This window comes from Marmota marmota, unplaced genomic scaffold, assembly GCF_001458135.2.
Source record: "Marmota marmota marmota unplaced genomic scaffold, marMar, whole genome shotgun sequence".
Lineage (NCBI taxonomy): Eukaryota > Metazoa > Chordata > Mammalia > Rodentia > Sciuridae > Marmota > Marmota marmota.
In genome coordinates, this window is record NW_026008065.1 from 1 (window position 1) to 14,172 (window position 14,172).

Below are 14,172 nucleotides of genomic sequence, written 5' to 3' on the forward strand. Positions count from 1 at the left end.
ATCTCAGGAGAGGAGAAATGGAGTCCAGGAGACCCCTCCCTGCACTCCACCAGGCCAAGGGCTACAGCAGCCTGAGCCAGGTGGGCAGAGGCACAGAGGGAGGCTTCCACAGAGAGTCTAGACCCTCACTCAGGCGCCCAAGGGCAGAGACCACCACAAAGGCTTCTGGGACATGTAGTCTTTGAGACAGAATGACTTAGCCAGGGTCGGCCCCATTTTAGAATCAGGAATTTTAAGAAAATCTGTTAATTCCAAGCCCAGGATGACCACTGTAGGAGGGTAGAAGAACCTGAGCTCAGACCAAATTCCCAGTAGCCTCTGAGAGCATTCTAGGTCATTCAGTCTGTCCTGCCTGTCCAGCTCTCACCATAGATGCCTCTGGGAGCTGCAAGCTACACAGATTCAGGGTTCTCAGGGATTCTAGACAGTGTAGTCTGGTGCTCTGCTCACACAGTCTTTGCCCTTCAGGACCATGGAAGTTGTGTGCCATGTGCTGGCCCAGGCACCCTGGAGGACCCTGGCAGTGGACTCTGGTGTTCTACCCATGCAGTCCTCACCCCAGAAGCCTAGGGGCTGCAAGTAGCACATTTACCCTCATACCCCCAGGATTCTGGGTAGTGTAGTCTTGTATTCTACAATGCAGCCCAGCTGCAGAGGTCTCTGTGAGCTGCAGGCTACTCAGGAACCCCTAGTGATTCTGAACAGTGTAGCCTGGCATTCTGACCATTTAGCTCTCACTCCAGAAGCCTATGGGGACTTCAAGTAGAATTTTAACCCTCATACACCCACCCAGGATTCTGGGCAGTGTAATCTAGTCTTCTACAATGCAGCCCCCACCCCCAGCAGAGGTCTCTAGAAATTGTAGGCTACACAGTCATTCAGGCATCCCTAGGGATTCTGGACAGTGTAGTCTGGTGTTCTGCCAAGGCAGCCATCACTACAGTGGATTCTGGGAGCTGCAAGCCCCCAAGGATCATGGGTATTATAGCCTGGTGCTATGTTCAACTGTACAGTGACTACATAGAGCTCAGAGCCCTCAGGAATTCTGAGTATTGTAGTCAGTTCTACTTAGTCATCCCTGACCACAGAGGTCTCTGAGAGCTGTGGGACATTGATTATTCTGGGTTGTGCAGTCCATCATACCTAAGTGGACTTCACCATCAAAGGTCTGGGATCTGTGTAGCACAAGTCTGCCTAGACACCCCTGGGAGTCTGTGTAGTGCAATACAAACCTTGCCCCGGCAGTACTCAAAAGGTAGGTGTCTGGGAGCTGCAGGCCCCCAGGGATTCTGGTAGCATAGTTTTGCCTTCTGCCTCCATAGCCCTCACTGTGGAAGCCTCTGAGAGTTCCAGGCCACATGGACACCGGGCACCTCCAAGAATTCTAGGTAGTATAGTTCAGTTCCCTACCCTGAAGCCCTCACTACTGCAGATCCTGGGAACCGTGATCCCCCCTGAGGATTCTGGATAAGGTAGTCCAGTATTTTGCCTACATGCCCCTACTGCAAAGGCCATGAGAACTGAAGGCCAGAGGCTTGCCTTGGTACTGAAGACCTCAGTGTGGAAGCCTCCAGGAATTGCAGGCAGCACATTCACCAGTGTGTCCCCAGGAATTGTAGGTAGTGTAGTCTGACCTGCATAATGCACAGCTCTCACTTGGGAGGCCTCTGGGAGTTGCAGGCTGCATACTCACCTGGGAAACACACCTCACCAAGGATTCTGGATACTGTAGTTAAGCTCTCAGTCCAACAGTCCTCACAACAGAGGATCCTGAGAACTGCTGACACCGAGATTTGTGGGTAATATAGTCCTGTGTTTTTCCTACTCACTGCAGAAAATTCTGAAGCTCAAATTCCCCCTTAGGATTGTGAGTAATGCAGTTCAGTAGTTTGCCCACTCACCACAGAGGATTCTGGGAGCTGCAGTCCCTGAGGGTTCTGGATAATGCAGTCTAGGGTTTGCCTGCACAGTCCTGCTGAGGATCACAGGAGCTGAAGACCCCATGCTTTCCCTGGTACCCTAGAGATTCTAGGTAGTGTGCTGTAACAATACAACTGTCACCACAGAAACCTCTGGGACTTACAGGGTCAGGGTATGTAGGCATCCCCAGAAGTTCTGAGCATTGAAGTCTGGTATTCTGCCCTTGCAATTCTCACCCCAGAGGCTCTTGAGCAAAGCAGGCACCCAAAAGTAATTGGTAGCATAGTTTGATTTTTTTGTCAGTACAGCCCTCTCTGCAGAGGTCTCTGCAAGCTGCAGGTCCCTAAGAATTATGGGTAGTACAGTTTGTCATTTGACTTCAGAAGGCTCTGGTAACTGCAATGATGATTCTGTAGTTACCCAGGATTCAAAGTAGTGCAATCCATCATAATCCTTACATCTCTCACCCTAGAGGCTCCTGAGAGCTTCTTACTGCATTTTCATGAGCCCTTACCCTCAGGCCCCAGTGAGACTCCAGGCACTGGGCCCTCCCAGCACCACCTTGAGGGGGCATTTGTGTCCTTAGACACTCAAGCCACACAAAATACATTGATATACCATGATAATGAGCAGCCAAAGTCTCAGTAAAAAATACTGTTGTGGTGGTGGGGCTGGGGATGTGGCTCAAGTGGTAGCGCGCTCGCCTAGCATGCGTGTGTGGGGGGGGCTGGGTTTGATCCTCAGCACCACATAAAAATAAATAAAGATGTTGTGCCGACCAAAAACTAAAAAATAAATATTAAAAAAATAAATACTGTTGTAAAATAAGTTCTGCTAAAATATTACCTGAGAAAGTAAAGAACATGGCAGAACTTACTTCTCAGCACACCAGGCAGTGCACAGGAAGCTTCTTCCTCATGTTTTCCTCACATGGACCTCAGTCATCCTGAATCCACAGTGGAGTCTCCATGGGTAGGTGCCAAGGAGAAAGAAGCTCTGGTCCTCACCATAGATATATCCACCAGGCATTCCCAGGCCATGGTATCTTTCTAGATGTGTCCCCAGGATTTAAAAAAAAAAAAACAACACTGGTCTACACCTTAGATAGAGCACCTAGGAGTCCCTAGATGTGCCATCTCTCAGGTGGGTCCCCAGGAGAAGGAAGTTTGATTAGGCCACAGAACACAGCCCCCAAAAGTAATTGATCAGAGAAAGTTGTTCTGAGTGCCCCCTGCTGGCCACTGTAGACAGTGCAGGATGCTGGGTGTTCATTGTTCAGAGCTGCACCCCCTTGTGCTAGGCACAGTGAAGCTCTAAAATTCATAGTTCTGACTATTACAGGTCATGATTTTGGAAATCAAAAAGAAATAGAGCCTACCATCCTATGTCTTGATCAGAATGGATGGAGATAGCAAGCAGCAAAATACATGCCCCATAGACAAAATTTCATTGAATTTAGCAATCATGTAGAGAAAACAGTGAAATTTATAAACTGGAATAAGAAAAATTTTAAAACATTAATATTTAAAATACAGACCCCAAATCTGAAGTACTTTCATGTAAGTCTTAAAGTACAATCATTCTTTCAGAAAATCTTGAAATGTTTAGAAAGAAATCAAATGAAATATAAATAAATGCAGATATACTTTGTTCAGGTCTCAATATAATTAAGATGAAATTATCTCAAACCTGACCTGAAGATTCAGTGCATTCCAGAAATTCCCAACAAGCTATTTTTAAACCTAGACTAGACAGCACTGACTGCAAAAAGACACACTTCAAGAAGCCACACATATGGACACCAGAACCTATCAAAATACTCTCTACACTTGCATTTAAAATGGGAAACTGTAAAACTCTAGAAGATGTGCATGACCACATGTTTCATGAATACAGCCCCCCCCAAAAAATCCATGAAAGCTGGGGATGTGGCTCAGTGGTTAAGCACCCCTGGGTTCAATCCCTGCTACCAAACAAACAAACAATAACAACAACAAATCCATGAAAGAAAAACCTGATAATGTGGACTGTATTAAACTGCTCTGTAAAAAACAAACTTATTAAAGCGATAAAAAGACAAGTCAAAGACTGGGGGAAACTTTGGAAAGTATATGTCTAAAACAAACTTGTGTACAAAATATAGTAAGACACTCAACAATAACCCAACATAATGGGTAAAGATCTGAACAGACAATGCACAAGAAAGATACAAGATGGCAAAGAAGCATAGAAATGACTCTTAGTATCACCTGTCATGAGGAAAGCACAAACTAAGACCCTAAGGTGCACTGCACAACTATTAAGCTGCTAAGGTCTTTACTAAAGTGTAGTATCAACCATGAGGATGATGAGCAGCCACAGGAACTCTTTTGAGACCCTGCCTCTAAATAAAATACAAAAAAGGGCTGGGGATGTGGCTCAGTGATTAAGTGCCCCTGGATTCAATCCCAAGTACACCGCCCCCCCCCACACACACACAAAAGATTAAACTACTCTAAAGTAAAACCTTAGGACATGGTTATATTTCCTCAAACACCTACTTGTTTAATTATTCATACAGTTAATTACTGGTAACTGAAATTCTTAGCTAGTTCTGTATTTTATTAGGAACATTTATAACACAAAAATCAAATAGTTCAAACTAATATAAAATTCAAAGTATGTGCCTCTTTTACATATTTCATGTTGAAGTAATAACAGATGATAACTTATTATATTTTTATCATGTCACTAGGTTCTATGTTTGTCTTCTTAAAACTTGATCACTACAGGGGGTAAAAATGACATTTTAGAGATTCTATTTCAACTCATAGCTTAACTTTCCCTAAAGAGTGACTTTATTAAAAAAAAATTGTCCTAATACAAATTGACTCACTGTGACTGAATCACTTATCCCAAAGAATCCTTGTCTCTATTTTATTTCTATGCATACCTTTTAGCAGCAATATAATCAAATATTTGTCACTGGGACAAATAGTCAAAGAAATAGTCATCTCCTCCAAGACCTCTGCAGGAAGTGGTGAACCCAGAGAAGCAGAGGTGTCAACTCAGTCCAGGAGTGATATTAGATGCTGCTGTGTTGTGGGAAAACACTCTACCTTTTAGAAATCACAAGGAGCTATGGATGCCCAAACTCTCGCATGAGTCTAAATCTAATTGAAATTCTAAGTAATTTTACTGTCACTAGCTCATCATGAAGCTCATGACAACTAAAGTATCTATGGGGCTGGGGATGTAGCTCAGTGATAGAAAGATTTTCTAGCATGCAGGAGGTCCTAGGACCAACCCCCAGAACTACAAAAGGAAAAAAAAAAAAAGAATTTGTGTCTTATTTGTGTAATCAAATAGAAAATGAATAATCATTCCTCTTAAGAAAACATGTTGGGCCTAAAACACTTGAGACTCTCAGAATCAAAATACTCTCCTTATAGTGTATTGCATAGCTAGACCATCAAGAACAGTGGTGTCACATCATAAAGCATGTTCACATTAAGCATACCATCAAAACAACAAAAAGGCTTTATTGGCTGTTGATAAGAAAAATGAACATAATCTAGCTTAGGAAATTATTAACACATTGGAAACATGTAATACTGACATCAAAATCCTCTGGGACAAGCCAGGCACTTTGACACATGCCTGTCATCTCAGCTATTTGGGAGGATAAAGCAGAAGGATGACAAATTTGAGGCTGACATTAGCAATTCAGCTAGACCCTGTCTCAAAATGAAATTGTAACAAGGACTGGGGACCTTTGTAGCGCAGGGCTTGCATAGCACATGCAAGGCCCTGAGTTTGATCCCCAGTGCCAAAAAAATATTCTCCAGGTGAGACATCTGATAACAGACAAATATGGCACGTACTGAACAGGACAGAAGCCATTATGTCAACCTCCTCAAAATGATTAAAGTAAACCTGCACTTTGTTCAGCTCACAATACTAACATGTCTGATTTCTGCTTCTAATAATTCAAATGTAACCATTTGAATATGATCAAAAGTGCATGTACTTTTCTAATGAATCCAACAAATATGAGAGAGATACTCAACTGCATTCTGAAAGCCACCTTATAAGCACATAGGGGCACAACACTAGGATAAAATGTAGTCATGGCATTTCCCACATGAAATAACCCTAAATACTAATAAATACATTAAAATTATTAAATACTAATAAATACATAATTTCAAAAGAAGGACAAATTTATGAAATCAAAAGCAAATTGATACATTTTTAAATGATATTTTGAATATAAGAGGCAAAATTCTTAAAGAGTTCTCCCACAAGAATTCCTGACAACATAAAGTATCATGCTCATTAGAAGGCCCATCCCTTTGTTCAAGGAATAAGAGAATTTTCTGATGAATGTAGAACTTTAATAGGACATATGGAAATGCTTTCTAAATTTGACAAGAAGAAAATATCTGTTTTTTTTTTAAAAAGCTTATTTTTAGTAAATGTATCTGAATTACAAAAAAGCAGCTACTGACTTGTCTCTTACATTTTGTAATGATTTGCACCCCAGGAGATTTCATCTATAGTGGTGTTAAATATCATAAAATATCAACAGTTAACATTAAAAATATCATCATCCCTCTTCTCTTTTAAAACTGATTTGAAATTTTCTTAGAATAATTTCATATGAATTTGGAAGAGGCACTGTGGTATATGTGTAAATACATGATCTTTTAAAAAAAATTTTATTTATTTTTAGTTGTAGTTGGACACAATACCTTTGTTTTATTTTCTTATTTTTATGTGGTGCTGAGGATTGAACCCAGGGCCTCGCACATGCTAGGTGAGTGCTCTACTGCTGAGCCACAACCCCAACCCCAATACATGATCTTTTTAAACCATACCTCTCATGCTTGAGTCCTGTCAAAGACATCTTCTGGGATGGACTCCATGGCCTCTCACATGCCAGGCAAGTGCTCTGCCACTGAGCTGCACATCCAGTCTCCAAAGATACCTTAATAAGTGGAAATTAATTAAAATCATTTGATTATGAGCACTTCCAAACAAGACAATTCTGTCAAACAAAACAATTCTCTCAATCAAAAACAAAGTAAGCTAAAAGTAATTTTTTAAATATTCCTTATAAAAAATAGAAGTTCACAGAATTAAAAATTCTATAGAGGGCTAGAGTTGTGGCGCAAAGGCAGAGCGTTTGCCTGGCAGGTGTTAGGCCCTGGGTTCAATCCTCAGCACCACATATAAACAAAATAAGTAAATAAAATAAAAAGATCCACTGACAACTAAAAAAATATTTTAAAAATTCTGTAGAAAACTAAAAGAATATTAATTAAAAATTGAATAGGAAAAATCTACTGCACAGAACTCGAGGCAATGACGAATTACATAGAAAAATAACTCTAAAATAAGAAAAATAAATGACTCAATTAGCATACAGAACCTTGAACTGAATTTAGAGAACTTAGAGTTCTCCCACTGGATGGGATCCTGGGATCATCAGGGCTCAAGGCTGGCTGCCATCTGCCCTTTAACAAATTCTGCTTTTATTTCAAATGTTCATTATCTATAGACAAAAAGAGAGAGAGAAAGGTGACTTTTCTAAATTTATTTTATGGTATATCAAATCCTGATATAGTCAAGATAATTCATCCAATGCAGGATGTCAGTGTTTATACAACGGTCGTTATTTGTGCACCATTACAAATATACTGCCAATTAGCACAGCAGCCAGGGAGCTGCTCATCCTAGACTAGCAGGGGCAGAGTCTGCAGGAGGGGGAGGGAAAGTCAGGAGGAGGAGGGGGCCTGGAAGATGGGTGGGGTCTGGAGAAAAGGCAGGGTCTTAAAGAGGAGGAGGGTTGGGCTGGGGTTTATGGCGCAGTGGTAGAGCACTTGCCTAGCATGTGTGAGGCACTGGCTTCAATTCTCAGGACCACATAAAAATAAATAAACAAATGTAGAACTTTAATAAGACATAGTGATATCCTTTCTAAATTGAAAAACAGAAAAGAAAATGTTTATTTAAAAATTTATTTTTAGTAAAAAATATTTCTTAATTACACAACTCAGCTATTGACTTGTCTCTTACACATTGTAATGACTTGAGTCCTAAGGAAACTTCATCTACAGTGGTTTTAAGAATCATGCAGGGGACTGGGGTTGTGGCTCAGTGGTAGAGCACTCACCTAGCATGTGTGAGGCCCTGACTTAGATCCTGAAAAGCACATAAAAATAAATAAAATAAAGGTTTAAAAAAAGAATCATGCAATATAATACTTGACATTGAAATGTTTTCTTAGAAAATTTTCATCAAAATCTGGAAAAGATATTGTGGTGTATATATATAAATACATAATGTTTTTAAACATATCTCTGGATACCTCTGATGCTTGAGTTCTGCCAAATGACATTGTGTGTGTGTGTATATATAAAAATATGTGTGTGTGTGGGGGGGGTGCTGGGATGGAACCCAAGGCCTCTCAATTGCTAGGCAAGTGCTCTGTCACTGACCTGCATACCCAGTATGCAAAGACATCTCAATAAGCAGAAAATAATTAAAATCATTTAAGATTATCATGAGAATTTTCAAACAAGTCTCTCAATGAAAAACCAAGAAAGCAAAAAGCATATTTTAAAAATATTGCTGAGGAAAAACAGCAGAAGTTCATAGGATTAAGAATTCAGTAGAGGGGCTGGGGATGTGGCTCAAGCGGTAGCGCGCTCGCCTGGCATGCGTGCGGCCCGGGTTCGATCCTCAGCACCACATGCAAACAAAGATGTTGTGTCCACCGAAAACTAAAAAATAAATATTAAAATTCTCTCTCTCTCTCTCTCTCTCTCTCTCTCTCTCTCTCTCTCCTCTTTCTCTCATTAAAAAAAAGAATTCTGAAGAAAACTAAAAAGAGAAGAAATTAAAAAGAACTGGAAACGTGGTGGACATGGGACATTTTCTAGTAAATACAGACATTGTAAAATAAGAAAACTCAATCAATCCATTAGCATAGCAAAGTTGGAACTGCTGCTTGGAGATCTCCCACTGGAAAAGACCCTGGGATCATTAGGGCTCACAGCTGATTGTTACCTGACCTTTCACAGATTCTGATTTTATTTCAAATGTTTATGATCTAGAGAAAAAAAGGTGACTTTCCTAAATTCAGTTTATGTTCCATCAAAGCCTGATACAGTCAAGATTTTTCATCCAATGTAGAATGTCAATGTTTATTCAACAGGCTATTTTGTGCACCACTGCAAATGTACTGTCAAACAGTGCCCTGAGCTGTGGCTGAGAGAGGCGGGGCCTGGAAACAGGGTAGGGTCTGGAGGACGGCCACAGTCTGGACAGGGCAGGGATCTGGAGAAGAGACATGGGGGACTTGGGGGAAGGGTCTAGGCAGAGTCTATGGAGGGTGTGATCTGGAGGATGGGGTTGGGTCAGGAGAAGGAAGGCAGGGCAAGAGGGGTCTGGAGGAGGGCCAAAGCCAACAGGAGGAACAATAGATGGTGAGGAATAGTAGCCTTGGTGGTCACTTGCTCAGAGCCCCTAGTTCTCTAGCCTTCCATCCCAACAACCCACCTCAGGGAAACTGACCTGAGCTGGGTGGAGGCAGCAATAGTCTGCCTCACCCACCACCCTCCACCTGGTACAGTAGGCCCCAGCAGCTTCACTGAATCCTGGGCAGAAGTCCCTGGCCATCCACCACCCCTGCCTGCTCTGTCCCAGCCACCATAAAGTGCATGGAAGTATCAGGTATTCTACTGAAAGAGGAGAGGACCTGGGTATGGTAGTATACACCATAATAATCCCAGCTACTTAGGGAGACTGAGAAATGAAAATTTTAAATTTCAGGCTACTCTGGGAAATTTAGCAAGATCCTGTCTCAAAAAGAAAAGTGAGGATGTTGCTCACTTATAGGTGGTAGAGCACTTACATAGGATACATGAAGTCCTGAGTTCAAATCCCAGTCTAAATATATATATATTTAAGAAGAGGGATACACTGTTATTATAAAGCCAAGTTCCTTTTATTCTACATTCATCTTTATCATCATTTAAATGCATTATCACATTCATGGACAATGAATTATTTTGGCAGAAGCTGTAGAGCACTTGGAACCTAAAATGTAAGATGCTATTTATTATAGATCAATCAAGTCAAGATAAATGATTTCTAAAATGAAGATGTAAGCCAGTAGAAAATCTAGATTGGGCTCATAGAAACCTGACTCTCCAACATATTGGTGCAGGGCAGGCACTGACTTCCTCAACAAGACCCATAAAGTTCAAAAAATAAAACCAAGACTCAATAAGTAGGATGCCTTCAAATTAAAATGCTCTGCCAAGTAAGGGAAATAGGATCATGAAGAGAGCCCCTCAGAATGGGAGAAAGTCTTTTCCATCTACTTTTCCAACAAGGGATTAATGTCCAGAAATATAAATAACTCAAAACATGTAACAACAGAAAAATGAATAGCTCAATACAAAAATGGGTGAAAGAACTAAGCAGACATTTCTCAAAAGGTGAAATACAAATGGCCAAAAACATGGGGGAAAAAAAAGGTTCAACATCCCTGGCAATCAGAGAAATGCAAATCACATCGACATTAAGATTTCATCTCCAGTTAGAAGGGCAAACATCAGGAATACAAAAACTGACAAACTCTGGTGAGGACATGGAGAAAGGTACACTCACCTGTTGTTTGTGCAGACGAGTGCAACCAACCACTATGGGCAGCAGTACAGAGATTCCTCAAGAAACTAGAAATAAAGCCATCACATGATCCACCTGTTCCTCCCGCCTTTTTTTTTTTTTTTGGTATTTATCTAAAATAACAAAAATCAGCATGCTATAGTAATACAGCCATATCAATGTTTAAGCCACCACAATTCTCAGTAGCCAAGCTATGAAACCTTCCCAGGTGTCTGTCAACAGATGAGCAGAAAAAGAAAGCATGGCATATACACACAACAGAGTTTTACTTGGCCATAAAGGAGAATGAAGTTACTGCATCTGCTGGTAAATGAATGGAACTGGAGAACATCATGCTAATTGAAATAAGCCAGACTCAGAAAGCCAAGGTCAAATGTTTTATCTTATATAAAGAAACTAGATATAAATAAGGAAATATAAAAAGGGGGAGATATATATAGAAAGGAGGTAAGTGGAATAGAAGGGGATGTAGGGGGAGAGAGGAGGGATGGGAAAAGGGAGGAACTGCAGAATGAAACTGACCAAAGGATCTAAGTACATATACGACTACACCAAAGTGAATCCCCCCTTCATGTCTATCTATAAACCACCAGTTTAACAAAACAATAAATAAATAGAAGGAAGACCACTAGAGAAAGGGGAGCAGGAGGAAGGAGGTGGAGAGGGAACATGGAAATACTGGGGTGAAACTGAACAAATTATACTCCACGCATGTCCACATATATCAAAAAGGACCCCGTTATTATGGATAAGTAAAATGCACCAGGGCTGGGGTTGTGGCTCAGTGGTAGAGCACTTACCTAGCACATGTAATGCCCTGGATTTGATCCTCAGAACCACATAAAAATAAATAAATAAAGGTATTGTATCCAACTACAACTAAAAATAATATTTAAAAAAATTTTTCAAAAGAGGGAAGATGCACATATACTGACAATTAAACTGGAATTCTCTCAACCAAAGAAAAATTGGTTCATGAGTTTAGTTTCATGAGTTTAGTTCCATGAAATGTGGTTCATGAGTTTAGTACATGGAATAAACTTTCTTAATATTTTTAGGTATAGATCAAACAAACACCTGTATCTTATTTATTTATATGTGGTGCTGAGGATCAAACCCAGTGCCTCACACATGCTAGGCAAGCGCTCTACCAGGAGGCTTCAGCCCCAGCCCTGAAAAACATTTCTAATAAATAAATTTGTTACAAATAACATACTAAACTGAAATAAAGTAGTAGGCTGTTAACACATGTGCTTTTCCGTATTTCCGTATTCTTTTCTACTACTTTGACACTGCAAAAAAAGAACCATTAAAACAATAAGGAGGGCTCGGGTTGTGGTTCAGTAGCAGAGCACTTGCCTGGGATGTGTGAAGCACTGGGTTTGATTCTCAGTATCAATACATAAAACACAATCCATGGACAACTAAAATAATATTTTAAAAAATAAGCAATAAAGAACACAAGTAATGGAGTCTCTCCTGGGCTTAGAACCCTCATTCATCACTCCTCCTTCATCCCACCCAGGCTCTCCAGGAAAAACCTGGGGTAACTGTAGGAAGATGATGAGGGGCTGGGGCTGGGGCTCCATGGTAGAGTACTCCCAAGCACATGCAAGGCACTGGGTTCAATCCTCAGCACCACATAAAAATAAACAAATAAAGGTATTAGGTCCAACTACAGCTAAATTTTATTTCAAATTATGACAATATATACCTAATGTAAATTATTTTTAAAAAGACGACGAGGGTCACAACCTAAGGCCTGCTGCAGAGCCAGCCTGAATGAAATAGTGAAGGAGCAGGGCGCACAGCCAGGCTCTCCTCAGCTCTCAGTCCCAAGGTGGGGCTCTCTCCTCACCAATACCACATTTCCCACACCTGCTGCAGGTCATTCCAGAAGCTTCTAGTGCAATTCCCTCAGGCAACTCAGAACAAGAGAGCTCCAGGCATCCCTAGAGACATGACCCCCAGTGTCCCCAAGCACAGTGTCCACCTGGGGTAGCTCTGAGGAGAAGGGAGCTACGGGGGTCCCTGGAAACATGACCCACACTGTCCCCGACCCAGGTGGCTCCCTGAGGTAGCTCTGAGGAGAAGGGAGCTATGGGCGACCCTAGGACCACAGTGCCCCCAAACCAGGCGCCCACCTGAGGCAGCTCTGAGGAGAAAGGAGCTCCAGGCATTCCTAGGGACATGACCCATAGTGTCCCCGAACCACGCATCCACCTGAGGTAGCTATGAGGAAAAGGGGGCTCGGCCCCTCCCTGAGGGGTGACCCACAGTTTCCAGGAGCCAGGCTCTGCCGTGTGGGTCCTGAGGAGAAAGCTCACCTCTCACCCTGAAGGAGGAGGACTGGCGTCAAAGATGGTGTTGAGGCCCCACCCCTGATGGCCACGCCCAGCAGGACCCTGCTCATGCTCAGAGGTGCCCACCCCTAGGTTCCTGGTAAACCTCAGCCCTTTCTCCACTCTCAGCTGTTACTAGATAAAACCTGTTCCCACTGCTGTCACGAGGTCTTAGCATGTTCACTGGTGGCAACAAGTTGGGTAGGTGATGGTTAGTACAAGAGGGGGATTCCTTTGAACTGATTGGTTTAAGCCACGAGGGGTGTACATGCTAAACTTCATGGTTTCCCAACATGTTATCAACCACCATAAACTACTGGGGGGTCATCTGGCATCCCAGGTATTTTCCCTGTCTCATGCTGATTGGTGGTTGCTAGGGGGTTGCTATGGGTCCTCACCTAGCCTAACTGAGTCAAGGACACCTGGCCCGCAGATCTCTCCTGTTATTTACAGACAAACAACTCAGCAGAGTGGGTATGTGCTTAGGAGTGCTCAGTGGGTTATTCCAAGGACAAGTCTTGCACAGGCTTTGCTCTGAGGTAGAGGCTGGTTTCTCAAAAATGGAGTCACATCAGTTTCACAATGGGGAGGGGGAAGGGAGGAAGGTGGTCAGATAAGGTGTGAGGGGTCATCATGGGGAGGGGGAGGAAGATTGTCAGATACAGGGTGATGGGACATCATCCGGGGAGGGGGAGGAAGGTGGTCAGATACGGGGTTGTGGGACATCACCCGGGAGGGGGAGGTTGAGGCATGAGATCCCGTATCTGGTGACCAGTATCAAGGGTGGCTCTGGCTACATTTGGGTTCACAGGGACCTGCTGGATGGCTGCAGGGCTTCCTGCACCTAAGTGAGGCAGGCAAGCAGAGACAGACAGCCACGTGATCAGAGGAGACTGCTCCAGAAGGTGCGATTTCAGCTGAGGCCCAGAACAAAAGGAGCAGTGAAAAGCTGGGGATCCCAGGGTCTGAAATGCACACCAGGTGGACAGAGGACGGACACCAAGAGCGGGAGTTGGGGCTGTCCAGGAAGGACAGGAAGAGCCGAGGTGGCCGAAGGGTACAGCACTGAAGAGAGCCCAGCGGCCTGGAAGGGCCGAGTGTGAACAGAGAAACCCGAGAGACAACGAGAAGAGCCGAGGGCGGCTGAAGTGCCGAGACTTGATGAAGAGAGCTGAAGGGAGCCGAGTGACCTCGGAAGGGCCGAGTGTGTACAGAAAGGGCCGAGGGTCGA

At 42.7% G+C, this 14,172-nt stretch overlaps 1 long non-coding RNA gene across 1 annotated transcript; it reads right to left on the reverse strand.

Moving 5' to 3' along the window:
- Positions 1-2,633: 2,633 nt before the first annotated feature.
- Positions 2,634-7,874, reverse strand: LOC125614835. Its single transcript, XR_007345391.1, has 3 exons — positions 7,334-7,874; positions 6,780-6,889; positions 2,634-2,969 (listed from the first exon to the last, which is right to left on the reverse strand). It is a non-coding gene; the product is annotated as an uncharacterized LOC125614835 (long non-coding RNA).
- Between the last annotated feature and the right edge of the window lie 6,298 nt (positions 7,875-14,172).